This window comes from Salmo salar, chromosome ssa15, assembly GCF_905237065.1.
Source record: "Salmo salar chromosome ssa15, Ssal_v3.1, whole genome shotgun sequence".
NCBI lineage: Eukaryota > Metazoa > Chordata > Actinopteri > Salmoniformes > Salmonidae > Salmo > Salmo salar.
The window spans coordinates 101,776,403-101,798,391 of NC_059456.1; the positions used below are offsets into that span (position 1 = coordinate 101,776,403).

At 45.6% G+C, this 21,989-nt stretch overlaps 1 protein-coding gene across 1 annotated transcript in view; it reads left to right on the top strand.

The window, feature by feature from the left end:
• slc16a4 (solute carrier family 16 member 4) overlaps nt 1-21,989 on the top strand; it is a 75,994-nt gene that overhangs the window by 39,879 nt on the left and 14,126 nt on the right. The window lies entirely within an intron of this gene.

Genomic DNA, 21,989 nt, shown 5'->3' on the forward strand with positions numbered 1-21,989 from the left:
AGGGTTCTACCTGGAACCAAAAGGGTTCTACCTGGAACCAAAAGGGTTCTACTTGGAACCACCAAAAAGGGTTATTCAAATGCTTCTCCTAGGGCGACAGCCAAAGAACCTTTTTAGGTTATATTTAACTCATTTTTTTTCATAGAGTGCAGTAATAGAATCATGGGCAGGGGGTTCGACTATTCCTCTTCGGAATGTAACCTACTGTAGCTGTTTTCAGTCTACTTAGTCAGAGGTAGAACCAGGCAACTTACTTTTCTTTGCAGTGCTGTGGTAGGACAGTTTTTGTTTTAGAAGTGATGAAAAAAAGTCCTAATTTAGCCTTAGCTAGGGTATGAATTATGTATGAGTTATGTAGCAGCTCAGACCCTGCAGTAGTCTTACAGCTCAGACTCAGACCTTAGCTGCAGTAGTTTTACAGCTCAGACTCAGACCCTGCAGTAGTCTTACAGCTCAGACTCAGACCCTGCAGTAGTTTTACAGCTCAGACTCAGACCCTGCAGTAGTTTTACAGCTCAGACTCAGACCCTGCAGTAGTTTTACAGCTCAGACTCAGACCCAAGCTGAAGTAGTTTTACAGCTCAGACTCAGACCCTAGCTGAAGTAGTTTTACAGCTCAGACTCAGACCCTGCAGTAGTTTTACAGCTCAGACTCAGACCCTGCAGTAGTCTTACAGCTCAGACTCAGACCCTGCAGTAGTCTTACAGCTCAGACTCAGACCCTGAAGTAGTCTTACAGCTCAGACTCAGACCCTGAAGTAGTTTTACAGCTCAGACTCAGACCCTGCAGTAGTATTACAGCTCAGACTCAGACCCTGCAGTAGTTTTACAGCTCAGACTCAGACCCTGCAGTAGTCTTACAGCACAGACTCAGACCCTGCAGTAGTCTTACAGCACAGACTCAGACCCTGCAGTAGTCTTACAGCTCAGACTCAGACCCTGCAGTAGTTTTACAGCTCAGACTCAGACCCTGCAGTAGTCTTACAGCTCAGACTCAGACCCTGCAGTAGTCTTACAGCTCAGACTCAGACCCTGCAGTAGTCTTACAGCTCAGACTCAGACCCTAGCTGCAGTGGTCTTACGTAACACATGCCATTATATAAAACCTGAACTTTGGCCCAGTGGCCCGAGCCGTGGGGTTCAGCTCAGTAGTATTCCCATTGATGAGGCTGAGGCCACTCTGTATGAAAACCAGGTATGCATCCCAAATAGCACCCTATTCCCTATATACGGCCCTGGTAAAAACTAGTGCACTAAATAGGTAATAGTGTACCATTTAGGGAGCACTCCAATAATAACATGTCTCTCGGCCAGCCCAGACCGTCCGCTTGTACACACATGCATACTGTAGTTAAAACAGGGTGGTTAAACATACTTCATGAATTATCGAATTACACACCGGTGGTGAATGCGGTACTGAGTTGTGGAGTGGTGAATGCGGTACTGAGTTGTGGAGTGGTGAATGGGGTACTGAGTGGTGAATGCGGTACTGAGTTGTGGAGTGGTGAATGGGGTACTGAGTTATGGAGTGGTGAATGGGGTACAGCGTTATGGAGTGGTGAATGCGGTACTGAGTTGTGGAGTGGTGAATGGGTACTCAGTGGTGAATGGGGTACTGAGTTATGGAGTGGTGAATGGGGTACTGAGTTATGGAGTGGTGAATGGGGTACAGCGTTATGGAGTGGTGAATGCAGTACTGAGTTGTGGAGTGGTGAATGGGGTACTCAGTGGTGAATGGGGTACTGAGTTATGGAGTGGTGAATGGGGTACTGAGTTATGGAGTGGTGAATGGGGTATTGAGTTATGGAGTGGTGAATGGGGTACTGAGTGGTGAATGGGGTACTGAGTGGTGAATGGGGTACTGAGTTGTGGAGTGGTGAATGGGGTACTGAGTGGTGAATGCGGTACTGAGTTGTGGAGTGGTGAATGGGGTACTGAGTTATGGAGTGGTGAATGGGGTACAGCGTTATGGAGTGGTGAATGCGGTACTGAGTTGTGGAGTGGTGAATGGGTACTCAGTGGTGAATGGGGTACTGAGTTATGGAGTGGTGAATGGGGTACTGAGTTATGGAGTGGTGAATGGGGTACAGCGTTATGGAGTGGTGAATGCAGTACTGAGTTGTGGAGTGGTGAATGGGGTACTCAGTGGTGAATGGGGTACTGAGTTATGGAGTGGTGAATGGGGTACTGAGTTATGGAGTGGTGAATGGGGTATTGAGTTATGGAGTGGTGAATGGGGTACTGAGTGGTGAATGGGGTACTGAGTGGTGAATGGGGTACTGAGTTATGGAGTGGTGAATGGGGTACTGAGTGGTGAATGGGGTACTGAGTGGTGAATGGGGTGGTGAATGGGGTACAGCGTTATGGAGTGGTGAATGGGGTACAGCGTTATGGAGTGGTGAATGGGGTACTGAGTTATGGAGTGGTGAATGGGGTACTGAGTTATGGAGTGGTGAATGGGGTATTGAGTTATGGAGTGGTGAATGGGGTACTGAGTTATGGAGTGGTGAATGGGGTACTGAGTGGTGAATGGGGTACTGAGTGGTGAATGGGGTACAGCGTTATGGAGTGGTGAATGCGGTACTGAGTTGTGGAGTGGTGAATGGGGTACTCAGTGGTGAATGGGGTACTGAGTTATGGAGTGGTGAATGGGGTACTGAGTTATGGAGTGGTGAATGGGGTACTGAGTTATGGAGTGGTGAATTGGGTACTGAGTGGTGAATGTGGTACTGAGTGGTGAATGGGGTAGTGAGTGGTGAATGGGGTACAGCGTTATGGAGTGGTGAATGGGGTACTGAGTGGTGAATGAGGTACAGCGTTATGGAGTGGTGAATGGGGTACAGCGTTATGGTTGTCAGTTACTAGTTCTGCCAAATGGTTTCCAAGATAATGTCTGTTGCCACAGTCTGCTCCGTGTGTAGTAATGGAGGGAATGTAATGATAAGAGATGTGTAGTGTGTTGTGACAGACTGTCACGTCGAGTAGCTAGCTAGCTAGTGCACAAGCTTTGAGTTCTGGGTTCTGAGATCAGGAATGGGAGTGTTAGGATGGGTGCTGGTACGTGTATTAATGTAGGTCTAACACAGACGTTTATGTGCCGGGGTCCAGTAGAGTCAGTGAGTACCAGCCAGACAAAGCCAACAGTGGGTATGGATGTCTCTATTTTCATCTTGACCCCTGAGTACCCCTAAAAAAAAAAAGCAGAGGGCTGACGATCCGGGTGCCGGAGAGATCATTAGTGGATGGCCTGTCCTCTGAGTTAACCCTATCGGTCCTTAGATCACATCTAAAATTGGCTTTTCATTTAATCTAACTTTCATTTATCTGCACATCCAGCCCTTATATTTAGCCTCACAATGAAGTGTTTTACCATTTTATTTTCAGGACAACCAGGGCACAAAACAATTTGACATAAACAGTTGCATTAATGAGTTTTATTGACAAATGTCAAATAGAAAAATAAGGTCCATATGAATTCATATGAATGCTTTAAGTACAGAACTTGTTTGCTCAGTGGGAAATACAATTCCAACTAGTCAGAGAACACTGTGTGGAGTTTGTGACAGCAACTATGTGAGTTTATTACAGTATTATAGACCTGGGATTTACTATGATCTATGTAGAATAACCCCTTACAGTATTATAGACACTACGTCCTGGGATTTACTATGATCTATGTAGAAGAACCCCTTACAGTATTATAGACACTATGTTCTGGGATTTACTATGATCTATGTAGAAGAACCCCTTACAGTATTATAGACACTAGGTCCTGGGATTTACTATGATCTATGTAGAAGAACCCCTTACAGTATTATAGACACTATGACCTGGGATTTACTATGGTCTATGTAGAAGAACCCCTTACAGTATTATAGACACTATGTCCTGGGATTTACTATGATCTATGTAGAAGGACCCCTTACAGTATTATAGACACTATGTGACTCTTGTGTAGCTTATGAATGTGTTCATGAGTCTCAGCTTTTCATAGATACATTTTAGTAGTTTATAGCTCAAACCATTCGGACTCGACAGAAGTTTTTGTGAAAATACCTGGCACCAGGCCCCTTCAGGATCCGCCCCTTGTCTCAGAAACACAGCTCTAGCTCAGCCGCTGTTAATCACACAGACTAGTGGCTGGTATCTACGGATGCAGAAGTATATAATGGTACAACCCAGAAGTCTGTAGCTCAAATGCACGTTTAAAGGGGGTTAGAAGTCCAAAACACGCAAGCGTTATGGTGAAACTCATTGGGATAAAGAGTTTAACACAGTGAGGTGGAGAACATTAGAGGATGGTCTATGCTCCTCATGGAGTTAAAGGGTTTTAATAAGTAGGTCTGTGATTAGGGGGGGATGATGGCATTAGGGTATTCTCAGCACACATTTGTTCTGTCTCACATTCTGCTGTCATGTCATTCCCAGAGACAGAGAGAGAGAGAGACAGAGAGAGAGACAGAGAGAGACAGAGAGAGACAGCCACCCACAACAAACCCAACATATCCCCAATGTCCCCCAGCCTCCGCCCTCCCTCCCTCTCCTCCCCACATCAATTGAAAGAGGCCCTTTCAGCTAGCTGAGCTCAGACAGAGAGGAGGGCCACCATAGTCCAGACCATAGAAATTAAATTACTAGAACGCACATTCCAATTCCAGTCCATGTTCATTCATTCTATTATTTCTATTTCTATGCTCCAGACAAGGCCTCATGTCAGGCCATCGTCGCTGCTCCACTGGGGTTGCTAGGCAACGGCTTACTGAGTAAAAGTGGCTGCCGTGGCGACAGGAGGGCATCCCGATTATCATTTTTTTGTCCAATGTTGAAGTGGCTGGTTGATATTGTTCCCTCAGAATCGCTGAGGCGGAGATGTGTACAAATGGAGAGGCGAGATGAGCCAACAGAGCTTGTTTAGTAATGAGAAAGACTGGGGGAAAGAGGAATGACTAACATGTGTTTTAAAACCCTGCTTTAACAAGGGGACCTCACTAGGGGAATCATGTGTTTTAAAACCCTGCTTTAACAGTGACCTCACTAGGGGAACCATGTGGTTTAAAACCCTGCTTTAACAGTGACCTCACATAATGCCAAGATGGCGTAGCAGTGCAGACCTTGTTTGTCGTTCTCCCGTGTAAATTTGGTATTTTTCGTCTTATTGTATATATTTCAATAGATTTTCAATCTCTTTTTCCATTATTAAATTAAATATACCTTCCGGCAACCCGCCTCACCCAATGTGATACGGATCTGCTATTTCTAGACCTTATCGCCAGAACTTCCATCAGCAGCTAACCAGCTAATTAGCTACTAGGTATTTAGTCATTGTTAGCCACTGTTAGCGGCCTTTAACTTTATCACAGACACCAGCCGCTTTTAACCTGGATAATACTTGCCAGTCTGCCAGTCGGCTCAGCCCGTTATCAACCCTGAGCACATCGGACTGTTTTTCTCCACGACAACACCGGATTTCTGCCCTGGACACCATATTAATTAATTGCCCCCCATATATCTAAAGAGTTTGTTCTGTTAGGTGACCTAAACTGGGATATGCTTAACACTCCGGCAGTCCTACAATCTAAACTAGATTCCCTCAATCTCTCACAAATTATCAAGGAACCCACCAGGTACAACCCTAAATCCGTAAACATGGGCACCCTCATAGATATTTTCCTGACCAACTTGCCCTCCAAATACACCTCTGCTGTTTTCAATCAGGATCTCAGTGATCACTGCCTCATTGCCTGTGTGCGTAATGGGTCCGCGGGCAAACAACCACCCCTCATCACTGTCAAACGCTCCCTAAAACACTTCTGCAAGCAGGCCTTTCTAATCGACCTGGCCCGGGTATCCTGGAAGGATATTGACCTCATCCCGTCAGTAGAGGATGCCTGGTCGTTCTTTAAAAGTAATTTCCTCACCATCTTAAATAAGCATGCCCCTTTCAAAAAATGTAGAACTAAGAACAGATATAGCCCTTGGTTCACTCCAGACCTGACTGCCCTCGACCAGCACAAAAGCATCCTGTTGTGGACTGCGCTAGCATCGAATAGTCCCTGCGATATGCAACTTTTCAGGGAAGTCAGGAACCAATACAGGCAGTCAGTTAGGAAAGCAAAGGCTATTGTTTTCAAGCAGAAATGTGCATTCTATAGCTCTAACTCCAAAAGTTTTGGGACACTAAAGTCCATAGAGAATAAGAGCACCCCCTCCCAGCTGCCCACTGCACTGAGGGTAGGAAACACTGTCACCACCGATAAATCCACGATAATCGAGAATTTAAAAAGCATTTCTCTACGGCTGGCCATGCTTTCCTCCTGGCTACTCCAACCCCGGCCAACAGCTCCGCACCCCTCGCAGATACTTTCCCAAGCCCCCCCAGCTTCTCCTTCACCCAAATCCAGATAGCAGATGTTCTGAAAGAGCTGCAAAATATGAACCCGTACAAATCAGCTGAGCTAGACAATCTGGACCCTCTCTTCCTAAAATGATCCACCGCCATTGTTGTAACCCTTATTACCAGTCTGTTCAACCTCTCTTCCGTATCGTCTGAGATCCCTAAAGATTGGAAAACTGCCGCGGTCATCCCCCTCTTCAAAGGGAGTGACACTCTAGACCCAAACTGTTATAGACCTATATCCATCCTGCCCTGCCTTTCTAAAGTCTTCGAAAGCCAAGTTAACAAACAGATCACCGACCATTTCGAATCCCATCGTACCTTCTCCGCTGTGCAATCCGGTTTCCGAGCTGGTCACGAGTGCACTTCAGCCACGCTCAAGGTACTAAACGATATCATAACCACCATCGATAAAAGACACTACTGTGCAGCCGTCTTCATCGACCTGGCCAAGGCTTTCGACTCTTGTCAATCACCGTATTCTTATCAGCAGACTCAACAGCCTTGGTTTCTCAAGTGACTGCCTCGCCTGGTTCACCAACTACTTCTCAGACAGAATTCAGTGTGTCAAATCGGAGGGCCTGTTGTCCGGACCTCTGGCAGTCTCTATGGGGGTGCCACAGGGTTAAATTCTCGGGCCGACACTTTTCTCTGTATATATCAATGATGTCACTCTTGCTGCAGGTGATTCCCTGATCCACCTCTACGCAGACGACACCATTCTGTATACATCTGGCCCTTCTTTGCACACTGTATTAACAAACCACAAAATGAGCTCCAATGCCATACAACACTCCTTCCGTGGCCTCCAACTGTTCTGGAACGCTAGTAAAACTAAATGTATGCTTTTCAACCGATCGCTGCCCGCACTCGCACGTTCGACTAGCATCACTACTCTGGACGGTTCTGACTTAGAATATGTGGACAACTACAAATACCTAGGTGTCTGGCTAGACTGTAAACTCTCCTTCCAGACTCATATTAAACATCTCCAATCCAAAATTAAATCTTGAGTCGGCTTCCTATTTCGCAAAAAAAGCGTCCTTCACTCACGCTGCCAAACATACCCTCGTAAAACTGACTATCCTACCGATTCTCGACTTCGGCGATGTCATTTACAAAATAGCCTTCAACACTCTACTTAGCAAACTGGATGCAGTCTATCACAGTGCCATCCGTTTTGTCACCAAAGTCCCATATACCACCCACCACTGCGACATGTATGCTCTCGTCGGCTGGCCCTCGCTACATACTATGGCCTATTCATTGCCTTACCTCCTCACACCATTTGCACACACTGTATATAGACTTTTTCTATTGTGTTATTGACTGTACATTTGTTTATTCCATGTGTAACTCTGTGTTGTTGTTTGTGTCGCACTGCTTTAACTTAGCAAGGTCGTAGTTGTAAATCAGAACTTGTTCTCAACTGGCCTACCTGGTTAAATAAAGCTTGCAACACTCACTACCAAGTTCCAAACTGCCTCTGGAAGCAATGTCAGCACAATAAGTGTTTGTCGGGATCTTCATGAAATGGGTTTCCATGGCCGAGCAGCAGCACACAAGCCTAAGATCACCATGTGCAATGCACAAGTGTTGGCTATAGTGGTGTATAGCTTAATGCCATTGGACTCTGGAGCAGTGGAAACGCGTTCTCTGGAGTGATGAATCACGCTTCACCATCTGGCAGTCCGAAGGACAAATCTGGGATTGCTACCTGCCCCAATGCATAGTGCCAACTGTGAAGTTTGGTGATGGAGCAATGATGATTCGGGCTCCTTAGTTCCTGTGAAGGGAAATCTTAACGCTACAGCATACAACGACATTCTAGACGATTCTGTGCTTCCAACTTTGTGGCAAATGTTTGGGGAAGGCCCTTTCCTGTTTCAGCATGAAAATGTCACCGTGCACAAAGCGAGCTCCATACAGAGATCGGTGTGGAAGAACTTGACTGGCCTGCACAGAGCCCTGACCTCAACCCCATCGAACACCTTTTGTATGAATTGGATAGCTGACTGCAAGCCAGACCTAATTGCCCAACATCAGTGCCCGACCACACTAATGCTCTTGTGGCTGAATGGAAGCAAGTCCCCGCAGCAATGTTCCAACATCTAGTGGAAAGCCTTCCCAGGAGAGTGGAGGCTGATATAGCAGCAAAGGGGGAACAACTCCATATTAATGCCCATGATTTTGGAATGAGATGTTCGATGAGCAGGTGTCCGCATACTTTTGCTCATGTAGTGTACATGTAGCTAAATAATCAGATTCTACCCCCCCACTTTGCAAAGAAATCACATTCGACGTCAAAGTCCATCATAAATACCTTCCAAACACACTTCTCTGGCCTCCCATTACCCTGAGAGTCCTTGTAATGACTTTCTTTGCACAATTTTTCTGCTAACTTATTTCAGTAGGCTAATATTTACCAATGTATTTTGTTATTTCATATTGAAATTCAGGGAAGTAGATTAGTGTGCGCCATGATTCGGGACCTAGGTCTGGACTGCTTATCAGTATTACGAGTAATGGAAAAGGGAATTGAATCACAAAGCAAAATAAAAACAAAATAGTCAGTAGGATTATGTTACCATTACAGTAGCAAGCCAAATACAACACGAGCAAAGAAATAACGTTAGAAATTACTTTGTAGTGACAACAGGTTTTAGCAATTTAACTTGCAATCTACCTCGAATGGTTGGAGCTTTCCCGTTTATGGTGGAAAGACAGTGGGAATAGAAGCCGGTTTCAACCGGTCCCAAAGTGATCACTTTAATCCCAAAGTGATCAAAGTGATCACTGCAAACGGACAACCGCTGCTGGTGAATCACTTGAGGCTTTGTATCGACACCATAAATCAGGATGTCGGATGGACTGCAGCCATGCCCGACACATAGTTCTATCGTGGAGAGGAAAAGAGTGAAAATGTGCAATTTATTTGTATCTGACAGGGACATTATTGCACCCGGGTACAATGCCCCCGAATTCTGGACAGATATTCTGTCTACTTACTTCCCTAAAGTTACTCAGCTACTCGAGTATGATTCGCCTGCAACTTTACTTCAGAGATTGGAAACCACTACTAACCACTAGCCTAGCTAATTTGTTTACTTCTCTTTGTTTATTTCCTGTCGTCCTTACTTCCTTTCTTGAAGACCAATAGTAACATGCTCCTTCATCCTGCCTCGTGTAATTAGCAATCTTAAAACTACGAAGAAGAAAATCAACGGATTACAGACGATATGGAAGACCTTCGCGCTAGCATAAAGTCTTATTTAAAAAAAAAGACTTTTTACATATAAAACACATTTATTTGGCAAGTCAATGCCGAGTCACCAATTGTTGTTTATGTAACGATAAATACACATTGTTTTTAATGCATATTTAGGTAATTTTTTTAAAGTAGCATGTTTGTATAAAAATACAGAAATCTGCGTACTCAAGCAATGTACCTAGAAACTGTCTGGGGTACTGACAAACTTCCAGGCAAGTGTTATAAAGGGCCCAGAAGTGTTTTTGGATGAACTTCCCCTTGAAGGTTTATCGTTGAGCGGCATGGTGCACTAACACCTGCCTGTCTTATCTGTCTGTGTGACTGTCAGAGGTGAGAGCCCCACAAACATCAAGGCCACAGACAAAGCCTTGTGACTTCCCATTCCCAAGCGTTAGACTTCCAGGAAGAGTAGAGTGGAGAGATCTGTTTGTGCTGTCTTGAGTTGTCATGAGTTGGCAAGTCTGTTCTGGGTTGGCAAGACAGCACAAACAGATCTGGGACCAGGCTAGAGAGAGCGAGGCAGCTTTATTGAAAGCCATTGTGCTGCGTTTCTACAGAAACAGCTGTTGAACAACTTCCACCAACCTGCTGCGAGTAAAACACACAAACAACCTCAGGGCTAGTCTGTTCTCCGGAGGGGGACCGTGGGGGGGGACGCTCTCTGGTCACTAGGAGAGGACAGATAAACAGGAACAGGGGAAAGACAGCTGTCTGGACTCGTGGCATGTCTTTAATCATTACTGTGGAATATTCCACAGTAGAGATAGTAATGTTCTGTTACAAGACATAGAGCTCGCTAGCTTGTAGTCCTAAAAAACGTAAATGAGTTAGCCATGGCTCGTTGGTCAAAGCTTACGGGGAAATGAATAGGGGTTTTGTTAGGTTTTTGGATAAACGCTGAAAATAAGGTCTGTGGTAAACACAGGTTTAGGAGATGTTATACGTTCTATGAGATAATATCTGTCAGTTAACATGACCTTCATGAATTATGAACCCTTTATGTGCTTGCTTTGATTACATCAATTCTTCAAAAGGCACAAAAAGTGACGTTAACTGGTGAAGATTATCTCATAGAACAAAACGTATAAGATATCCTAAGCCTGTGTTTACCACATACCTTATTTTCAGCATTTATCCAAAAAATGACTTTTATTTCCCCGTAGGCTTTGACCAACGAACCATGGCGGAGCTAGCCTCAGTTAGTGCCGTCAAAAAGACGCCATTACTATTGCTCTGTAGTTTTAGTCATGTTTTTATGATGTTCTTTCTTCAGCAAGAAAAAAGACCATCACACAGCTGCAATCACATCCTGATATAAGCTGTTGACGTTTTTAACCAATAAAGACTAGAAAAGACTAGCAGCTTTAAAATCTACAATGCTGCAGAGTATCTGAACTGAAGTCCATAGTAGATTCAAGTCACTAAATGTAGTGTGTCCCAGCACTGCACCTTTATCACTGCAGTACTGGATTTATAGAGGATATCACTATGGCTATATCCCATAGGTCACCCCATGTGTGCCCTGGTCAAAAGTAGTGAACTATATAGAGAATAGGCTGCCATTTGGGGTGCAGCCTAGTAATGGTCAGACTGCATTTCGTTGATCAATGGGATGATGATGCTGCCCGTCTGTCTGCCCTGAGCTATTCCTGAACCCAGGATCAATACAGCCACTGCAGCGGCGGCGGCTATCACATTCACATTGACCTCAGAAAGATAGGGGAGGTCACGTCCAAAATGGCACCCTTTTCCCTATATAGTGGACTACTCTTACCCAGGGCCCATAGAGCTGTGTTCGAAAGGAGTGCACTTTATAGGAAATAGGCTGGCATTTTTTATGTACCGTCATCATCGGCCACTAGAACCAATCAATTAAAAACGTAATCAATAGATTGTGGTGTGACAGATGATCGTGAATCCAGTACTTGATGCAGATCTTATCTACTCATTAGATGTTGCTGTTATCTACTGATTGTCTCTATCGTGTTCAGCTGTTGGAGTAAGCTGTTGTCAGTCATGGCATTATGAATGAACACACTGTTGCTTATGATAAGCCACTGCGCTAATCAACCTCTGTGTCCCATTGAGTAGGCAAACGGTGTGGAACCCTGTAGATTAAAAACATCACAAATAGAACTGATGTGATTCCAGAATTCTACATAGTTTGTTTGTAGCCTGTTCACAGATCTTTGTGCTCATGCCAACTCCATGGCTGTCATTGTCAAGCCAAACATTACAATGAGTGACAAGGAGTTGGGATGATAGCAGAAACAGACTGGCACTCAGGCATGATAGTGTTCCACAACGTGGTGCCCTGCTGAACGCAGCCACATCCACTGGACTTTCTCTTCAACGTGACAGGGAACACAGGACTCCAGATGGGAACTCTGTGGGAGACTGAGTGGGAGGAGACTGAGTGGGAGGAGATTGAGTGGGAGGAGACTAATACATCCTCATCATTCACCAGATGTCACACATCATGTTTTAGCACAGTGTGAAGACTGCTGCTGCTATGTCTCTATCTCTCCATCTCAGATAGAGGTTGGTCTATCTCTCTTTCTATCTCTCTTAGTCCGGCTCTCGCTCACCCACTCGTGCATGCATGGGTTATTCTATACTTCAGAAAGATTAAGGCATGACGATTGATTTACTGATTGATTGAAACCAGGTCTGCATTCGGTACGTTTATTTTTTGTTCTGGAACATTCAATTGAACGGAAAGGGTTCAGTTATTGAACCAACAGTTGAAAAATGGGGAGGGGTTGGATTGTGGGTTGGGGAACGCTGTCACCATGGCCACTCCCCTTAAAATACATCACTCATTGCATTAAGCCACACCCATCAAATGGGAGCGAATGTACATCAAAGTCTGTTCAAGAACGTACAATCAATCAAATGTATTTATAAAGCCGTTTTACATCAGCAGATGTCAAAAAGTGTTATACAGAAACCCAGCCTAAGAGCAAGCAATGCAGATGTAGAAGCACAGTGGCTAGGAACAACTCCCTAGAAAGGAACCTAGGAAGAAACCTAGAGAGGAACTGGGCTCTGAGGGGTGGCCAGACCTCTTCTAGCTGTGCCGGGTACATTGCCATTAAAGCCAGATTGTTCTTCAAGATGTTCAAACGTTTATAGATGACCAGCAGGGTCATTCAGAGGTTGAGACAGCAGGTGCAGTAGAGAGAGAGAGTCAAAAACAGCAGGTCCAGGACAAGGTAGCGCGTCCGGTGAACAGGTCAGGGTTCCATGGCCGCAGGCAGAACAGTTGACACCGGAGAAGCAGCATGACCAGGTGGACTAGGGACAGCCAGGAGTCATCAGGCCAGGTAGTCCTGAGGCATGGACCTAGGCCTCAGATCCTCCGGAGAGTGAGAGAGAGAAAATTAGAGGGAGCATACTTAAATTCACACAGGACACCAGATAAAACAGGAGAATTACACCAGATAGAACAGACTGACCCTAGCCCCACGCACATAGACTATTGCATCATAGATACTGGAGGCTGAGACACAGGGGGGTCGGGAGACACTGTGGCCCCATCTGACGATACCCCCAGACAGGGCCAACTAGGCAGATTATAACCCCACCACCATGCCAAAGCACAGCCCCCACACCACTAGAGGGATATCAACAGACCACCAACTTACTACCCTGAGACAAGGCTGAGTATAGCCCACAAAGATCTCCTCCACCGCACAAGCTGGAGGGGGACGCAGAACCGAACAGGAAGATCACATCTGTGACTCAGCCCCCGGGACAATAACTTTTTGGGGAAACGTATTGTTCAGTACAAACTGTTAAGCAACGTAGCAAACGTTCAAGCGAACTGAATGCACTTCTGGACAGATGCCAGCACACATACCTTGCATTCCAAAGAGGTGTGCCAAAAAGTTGACAAAAATGCACCTTGGTTTGATATTTTTTTAGTATTGGGGAGTAGTAAACTACATGTAGTTCAACTAGCAGCTAATTAAACTACATTTTGCAGTACCTTGGTGGTAGTTGAACTAAATTCAAACCTTGGTAGTGTTCCCTTTCAGTCGGTCATTCGTTATAACATATTATGAGGAGTCAAAGACCAGTCCTGTTCACTTGAAGCAAACTGAAATCATGCCCAACGGGCCAATGGATGCAGACTCGGAAGCTCCGCCTTCCTGGCTATAAAACGTCGTCTCAGAGCATTTCGTATTATTTTGTATGTGCACTACATGACCAACAGTATGTGGACACCTGCTCATCGAACATCTTATTCCAAAGTCATGGGCATTAATATGGAGTTGGTCCCCCTTTGCTGTTATAACAGCTTCCACCCTTCTGGGAAGGCTTTACACTCGATGTTGGAACATTGCTGCGTAGACTTGCTTCCATTCAGCCACGAGCATTAGTGTGGTCGGGCACTGATGGTGGGCGATTAGGTCTGGCTCTCAGTAGGCGTTCTAATTCATCCCAAAGGTGTTCGATGGGCTTGAGGTCAGGGCTCGAGGTCAGGGCTCTGTGCAGGCCAGTCAAGTTCTTCCACACCGATTTCAACAAACCATTTCTGTATGGATCTCGCTTTGTGCACGGGAATTGTCATGCTGAAACAGTAAAGGGCCTTTCCCAAACTGTCCTTCCCCAGAAGTTGGAAGCACAGAATCATCTAGAATAATGGCGCCGGAGGGGATAATGGCACCGTTTTACGGGCTCTTAACCAATTGAGCTATTTTGTGTGTTTTTTCGCATTGTTTGTAACTTATTTTGTACATAATGTTGCTGCTACCGTCTCTTATGACCGAAAAGAGCTTTGTATATCAGAACAGTGGTTACTCAACTCAAACTGAACAAAGATTTTTTTCTTTAATGAGTCCGACATGAATGATATACTGCTTCTCCGAGACCAGGCCCAAATCCCCGTCATTCGCAGGAAGAGAAGACAGAAATACAGGGAGATTGGGGTGGCTTGTGAGAATTCGTCAGGGAGTGGGTAACCCGCTTCTACCATCCGTTCTATTGGCCAACGTGCAATCACTGGAAAATAAACTGGAATCTCCGCTCGAGAATATCCTAACAACAGGACATTAAAAAAATATATTTTGTTTCACAGAGTCGTGGTTGAACGACGATAAGGATAATATTCAGCTGGCTGGCTTCTCTGTGTTTTGGCAGGACAGAACAGCTACGTGTGGTAAGACGAGGGGTGGTGGTGTGTGTCTGTTTGTCAATATTAAGGAGGTCTCGAGGTATTGCTCGCCTGAGGTAGAGTACCTCATGATAAACTGTAGATCACACTATCTACCAAGAGAGATTTCATCTACATTTTTCGTAGCCGTCTATAGACCACCACAAACCAATGCTGTCACTAAGCCTGCACTCAACGAGTTGTATAAGGCCATAAGAAAACAAGAAAATGCTCATCCAGAAGTGGTGCTCCTAGTGGCCGGGGACTTTAATGCAGGTAAACTTAAATCAGTTTTACCAAATTTTTACCAGCATGTCACATGTGCAACCAGAGGAAAAACAATCCTAGACCACCTTTACTCCACACACAGAGATGCATACAAAGCTCTCCCTCGCCCTCCATTTGGCAAATATGACCATAATTCTATCTCCCTGATTCCTGCCTACAAGTAAAAACTAAAGCAGGAAGTACCAGTGACTCGCTCAATACAGAAGTGACACGGATGCTACACTACAGGACTGTTTTGCTAGCACAGATTGGGATATGTTCCGGGATTCATCCAATGGCATTGAGGAGTACACCACCTCAGTCATCAGCTTCATCAATAAGTGCATCGACGACGTCATCCCCACAGTACGTACATATCCCAACCAGAAGCCATGGATTACAGGCAACATCCGCATCGAGCTAAAGGCTAGAGCTGCCGCTTTCAGGGAGCGGGAGACTAATCCGGGCATTTTAAGAAATCCAGCTATGCCCTCAGACAAACCATTAAACAAGCAAAGAGTCAATGAAGGATTAAGATTGAATCCTTCTACACCGGCTCTGACACTCGTCGGATGTGGCAGGGTTTAAAAACTATTACGGACTTCAAAGGGAAACTCAGACGCGAGTTGCCCAGTGACGCGAGCCTACCAGATGAGCTAAATGCCTTTTATACTCGCTTCGAGGCAAGCAACACTGAAGCATGCATGAGAGCACCAGTTGTTCTGGAAGACTGTGTGATAACGCTCAAGGTAGCCGATGTGAACAAAACCTTTAAACAGGTCAACATTCACTAAGCCGCTGGGCTGCCCCCAGGTGGTAAGAGTAGGCAACAACACGTCTGCCACGCTGATCCTTAACACTGGGGCCCCTCAGGGGTGTGTAATTTGTCCCCTCCTGTACTCCCTGTTCACCGACAACTACACGACCAAATACAACTCCGACACCATCATTAAGTTTGCTGACGACACAACAGCGTCGTCAGGTCACCGACAACAATGAGACGGCCTATAGGGAGGAGGTCAGAGAACTGGCAGTGTGGTGCCAGGACAGCAACCTCTCCCTCAATGTGAGCAAGACAAAGGAGCTGATCGTGGACTAAGGAAAAAGCGGGCCGAACAGGTCCCCATTAACATCGACAGGGCTTTAGAGGAGGCGGTCGAGAGTTTCAAGTTCCTTGGTGTCCACATTACCAACGCACTATCATGGTCCAAACATGCCAAGACAGTCGTGAAGAGGGCACGACAACACCTTTTCCCCTCAGGAGACTGAAATAATTTGGCATGGGTCCCCAGATCCTCAAAAGGTTCTACAGCTGCACCATCGAGAGCATCTTGACCGGAACATGGCAACTGGTATGGCAACTGCTCGGCATCTGACCGTAAGGCGCTACAGGGGGTAGTGCGTACAGCCTAGTACATCACTGGGGCCAAGCTTCCGGCCATCCAGGACCTATATAATAGGCAATGTCAGAGGAAAGCCCATAAAATGGTCAGAGACTCCCAGTCACCCGAGTGAAAGACTGTCCTCTCTGCTTCCGCATGTCAAGTGGTACTGGAGCGCCAAATCTAGGACCAAAAGGCTCCTCAACAGCTTCTACCCCCAAGCCATAAGACTGCTGAACAATTAATGAAATCGCCACCGGACTATTTGCATTGACCCCCCCCTCCCTTTTGTACACTGCTGCTACTCGCTGTTTATTATCTATGCTTAGTCACTTCACCCCTACCTACATATACAAATTACCTCAACTAACCTGTACCCCCGCACACTGACTCGGTACCCCCTGTATATAGCCTCGATATTGTTATTCTTATTGTGTTACATGTGATAAGTAAAATTTGATTTTAACTCGGCGAGACAAAACGAACCAGTGTGCCCCCTTAAAAGACCTTTGGTTGAAAAACCCCAAAAAAGGGTCAATATTAGTGTTTGTCCATTTTGAGACGCCGTAGCCAGTATACCCTTCCTCAAAATAGTCTGCCTTAATCTAAGATAACTGTCACAAAAAGAGCCGTGTTGAATGACCAAACTGCAGCGGGAATATGGATGCTCATGTTTTAATTCAAAAAAGGAGTAACGCATCCACTGGAAAACAATATACACGACAGGAACAGTTTTGCAGGCACACAACACGCAGTGCAAAAACAACTACCCACGAAAACCAAACAAACACACACCTACTTATGGGACTCCCAATCAGAGGCAACTAGAAACACCTGCCTCCAATTGAGAGTCCAGCACCCAAAACTACACATAGAAAAACAAACCTAGAACCTATACCAAACTAATACACCCCACTACACCACACACAAAACCCCATAATACAAAACAAATATACCTCTGCCACGTCCTGACCAAATATAATAGAAATAATACCTAAATATTGGTCAGGACGTGACATTACCCCCCCCTAAAGGTGCAGACCCCGGAATATCTGTAATTAATGCAATTTTACATCTAACTAAGATGTTTGGTGCAGTATTTCTCAAGTGAAAACATTTGCATAAATTATATGTCTCTCGTTGAATGAGAAAAAACACTTAATTGAAGAACTGTTTCGGCTGGGAATAATGTGGACGCCTTTATGGGAAGGGTTAGCTAACATGCTAAGTAGTTGCTAATTAGCTAAAAATGCTAATGATGAGATTCGAACACGCAATCTTTGAGTTGCTAGACGTTCGCGTTATGTAAAGTCCTCTGTTTAGGGGAACTGTGTGGTTCTGGTACCAGTTCCGAACAACATTTCCACTTCTAAATCAATCTGTGGACACCATAGATGGAAATAGCTTGCAATGAGCGGTAACCCTGACTCTCACGGACACAGGAGTATTTATCTTATGCCTGTGTGAAGCAGGATGTCAACTCTGACACCACTTGAAGCTGGGATGTCCCTCCTGCCATTTCATTCGCACTTCCAACTGTCCATCAACTCCAGCCACTAACAATGCATATGCCTGGAGTCCATCTAACGTAATGCAGCAGGGGAGAGTGGTTTTGTTGCTGTAGCACATTCAGAGATCAATTTATAGTCTGCAGTTCGCTGTGCGTCCTCCTCCTTTTCGTGGCATCTTTGTCATTTGTCCCCGATGTTCTAGCGCCTGTCTTGAGAGAGGAGATTTCCTCTCGCCTTTAAAAGCAGGATATTCGGGTGGTCTCTGTGTCAGAAGTGCAGAGTGGTTGGTACAGCCGGTACTTCTTAGTTCCCAAGAGCAATGGAACGTTGCGTCCCATCCTGGACAAGCACCTCAAGGTTGCAAGTTTTAAAGGCTCACACTTTGCCTGCAATTGCATTCGGTACGTCCCAGCGATTGGTTCACGTATATCTGAAGGATGCGTATTTTCATGTGCTATACATCCTCCCCTTCTCCCTATCGGCATGGGTGGCTTTGGCACCGATGCGGTGCCAGGGGATCAGAGTATTGTCCTATCTGGATGATTGGCTGGTTGTAGTGGAGTTGAGGGAACGCTACCGTATAGATTTCCCTTATTCAGTCAATGGGAATAGTGAATGGCAACAAAAGTTGTTTGTCTACAGCTCGGCGAATTCAGTTTCTGGGTCTCGTTCTGGACTCAGTTCTGAATCATGCATTTTGTCGCAACAGAGGAGGGTCACATTGCGGCTCTGTCTGGCACGGTTTTAGCTGGGGCACTCTGTGCCTTTTTTTGCCTGTGCCTGAGGTTATTGCTCTGTGCCTGAGGTTATTTGGTCTGATAGACAACAGGACGGTGGTAGCGTACATCAACAGGCAGGGAGGGACACGGCCTCTCTCTCTCTGCTAAACCTGACACGTTATTTGCTTGTATGGAAAAGTGTGCGTTCCCTGTCGCTCAGGGTGACGTATTTACCCAGATCTCTCAACATGGGTGCGGATCTACTTTCCAGGAGGGGGGGTCCGGTGTAGATATTATGCATTGTGAATTATCGTGCGGTCTTCTCAGTAAGGAATCTTGGCGCTCCGTTGGGGACGGATGCGTCAGCATATCAGTGGCCTCAGACCCTGCTCTATGCATTCCTCCGGTGGACGTTATCCCAGGTGCACGGGAGGCTTTGGCACCAAGGGCCGCAGATATGGGATCTGTGGGTTTGACCCCTGAAAGGTTGAATTTGAAGGCTAGGGGTTTACCCTCGAACGTGATTACGCCTATACAGTCGATGCGTGCGCCCTCTACCAGAGGGTTGTATACATGTACTGTAAGTGGCGTTTGAGGGAGTTCCTCCTTTTCAGAACTCTTTTGTGGACATTTTGATGTTCTTGCAATAGTTTTTCAAGCAGGGCCCTTCTTTATATGGCAGCCATTTTGCTGTGTCATGTAGGTTTGGACGGCTCTACCCCAGGGTCTCAATCCTCTTGTGGTGCGGTTCATGAAATTGGTGCATCGGCTCGGACCAGGGTCTAAACCTATGGCACTGACCTGGGACCTAGCGTTGGTCCTGGACGCTCTGTGTGAGTTTCCAAGGTTAAGCCTATGTCTTACAGCTTTTATGGCTTTCCAGCTGTTCCCTTTCTCACGTCCTCTGTTTCCTTCCAGTGAACAACGGAGGTTGCATAGCCTGTGTCCGGTGCAGACTTTACGCACATACGTGGATAGGAACAAGGATCTCCGCGTTGTGACCAGCTGTCTGTTTCGCTAAACCAGCTCGGGTTAGGGCACTTTCTAACTTTTCTTGTTGGATTGTGGAGGCTCCCGAGTGGCGCAGCGGTCTAAGGTACTGCATCTCAGTGCAAGAGCAGGTTGTGTATTTATCCGGATTACCACAGTTTCCCTGTGAGTTTGAGCCTTGGGCTGCTATGATGAGGTGTGCTAATGCGCATTATCAAGTCACAGTAGGTGCCCTGTGGTTTTGGACTTGTGGTTCCTTGTACGAGTTATGACTTTTCAGGCTCGCAAGGTAAGTATTATTCTTGGAACCGTGTGGTCTATGGACTTGGGTCACCATGGTCTATGTCAGGCAGCGTTTTGTCCGGGTTACCACAGTTTCCTGTGTGTTTGAGAATTGGACTGCCTTGATGGGCGGCAGCACAGAGTGCATATTATCAGGGTTACCACAGTTTCCTGCCTTAGGTGTATGTCCCCATAATATGTTTTACAGAATGACCGACTACTGTTCCCAATTTTGGCCTTGTGCCGTAAGGGGGTTTGAGCTCGCTGAAGAGTGGTACTGAAATGAGGAAATGGATGCAAGCCCTGGTATTATAGCCAGGAAGGCAGGGCTTCTGAGGGCGGGCTCGGCATCCATTGGCCCGTTGGGTGTGATTTCAGTTTGCTTCAGGTGAATAGGATTGGTCGTTGACTCGCCCATACTGCTCTACCAAGCAAAAAGGCAGTAACTGCTCATTTGGTCGAAAAATGTGTTAATGTAATTTTTGCCACATTAAATACATGCTTAATCATGTCGACAAGTATCCTGCCTCTATTGTATTGCGTTTTGGAGAAAATGGGGTTCATGTTAAAAGTAACGGCATAAAGTTTTTCTCAGTCCACACTATGAGCAGTTACTGCCTTTTTGCTTGGTAGGGCAGCATAGTAAGTTATACCTCATTCCCTCCTTCAGAGAACAGTAGTAATATTCATAACTACCTTTTAATTAAAAAAAAAAAAAAAATGTACCCTGTAGCGGTGTAGCTAACTACATGAACTACACACTACTGTTTTAGCATGTAGCGGTGTAGCTAACTACTGGAACTACACACTACTGTTTTACCATGTAGTGGTACATTTCAGATTTACATATAATAATTTTTCACTCAACAAAAATATAAACGTAACATGTAAAGTTTTGGTCCCATGTTTTATGAGCTGAAATAAAAGATCCCAAGAATGTTCCATACACGCAAAAAGATTATTTCTCCCCCCAAAAATTGCACACATTTGTTTAGTGAGCATTTCTCCTTTGCCTAGATAATCTATCCACCTGACAGGTGTGGCATATCAAGAAGCTGATTAAACAGCATGATCATTACAGAGTTGCACCTTGTGCTGGGGAGAATAAAAAGCCACTCTAAAATGTGTAGTTTTGTCACACAACTCAATGCCACAGAGTTCTCAAGTTTTGAGGGAGCGTGCAATTGGCATGTTGACTGCAGGAATGTCCACCAGAGCTGTTGCCAGATAATTTAATGTTCATTTATCTACCATAAGCTGCCTTCAATGTCATTTTAGAGAACTTGGTAGTATGTCCAAGCGGCCTCACAACCGCAGACCACGTGTAACCACGCCAGCCGAGGACCTCCACATCCGGCTTCTTCACCTGCGGGATTGTCTGAGACCAGCCACCTGGACAGCTGATGAAACTGTGGGTTTTCACAAGCAAAGAATTTTTGCACAAATCTCAGGGAAGCTCGTCTGCATGCTCATCGTCCTAACCAGGGTCTTGACCTGACTCCAGTTCGGCATCGTAGCTGACTTCAGTGGGCAAATGCTCACCTTCGATGACCACTGGCATGCTGGATAAGTGAGCTCTTCACGGATGAATCCCGATTTCAACTATAACGGGCAGATGGCAGACAGTGTGTATGGTGTCGTGTGAGCGAGTGGTTTGCTGATGTCAACATTGTGAACAGAGTGCTAAGCTACGGACAACGAACACAATTTCATTTTATCGATGGCAATTTGAATGCACAGAGATAACGTGAAGAGATCCTGAGACCCATTGTCGTGCCGTTCATCCGCCACCATCACCTCATGTTTCAACATGATAACGCACGGCCCGATGTTGCAAGGATCTGTACACAAATCCTGGAAGCTGAAAATGTCTCAGTTCCTACATGGCCTGCATACTCACCAGACATGTAACCCATTGAGCATGTTTGGGATGCTGTGGATCGACGTGTACGACAGCGTGTTCCAGTTCCATTGAAGAGGAGGAAGACAACATTCCACAGGCCACAATCAACAGC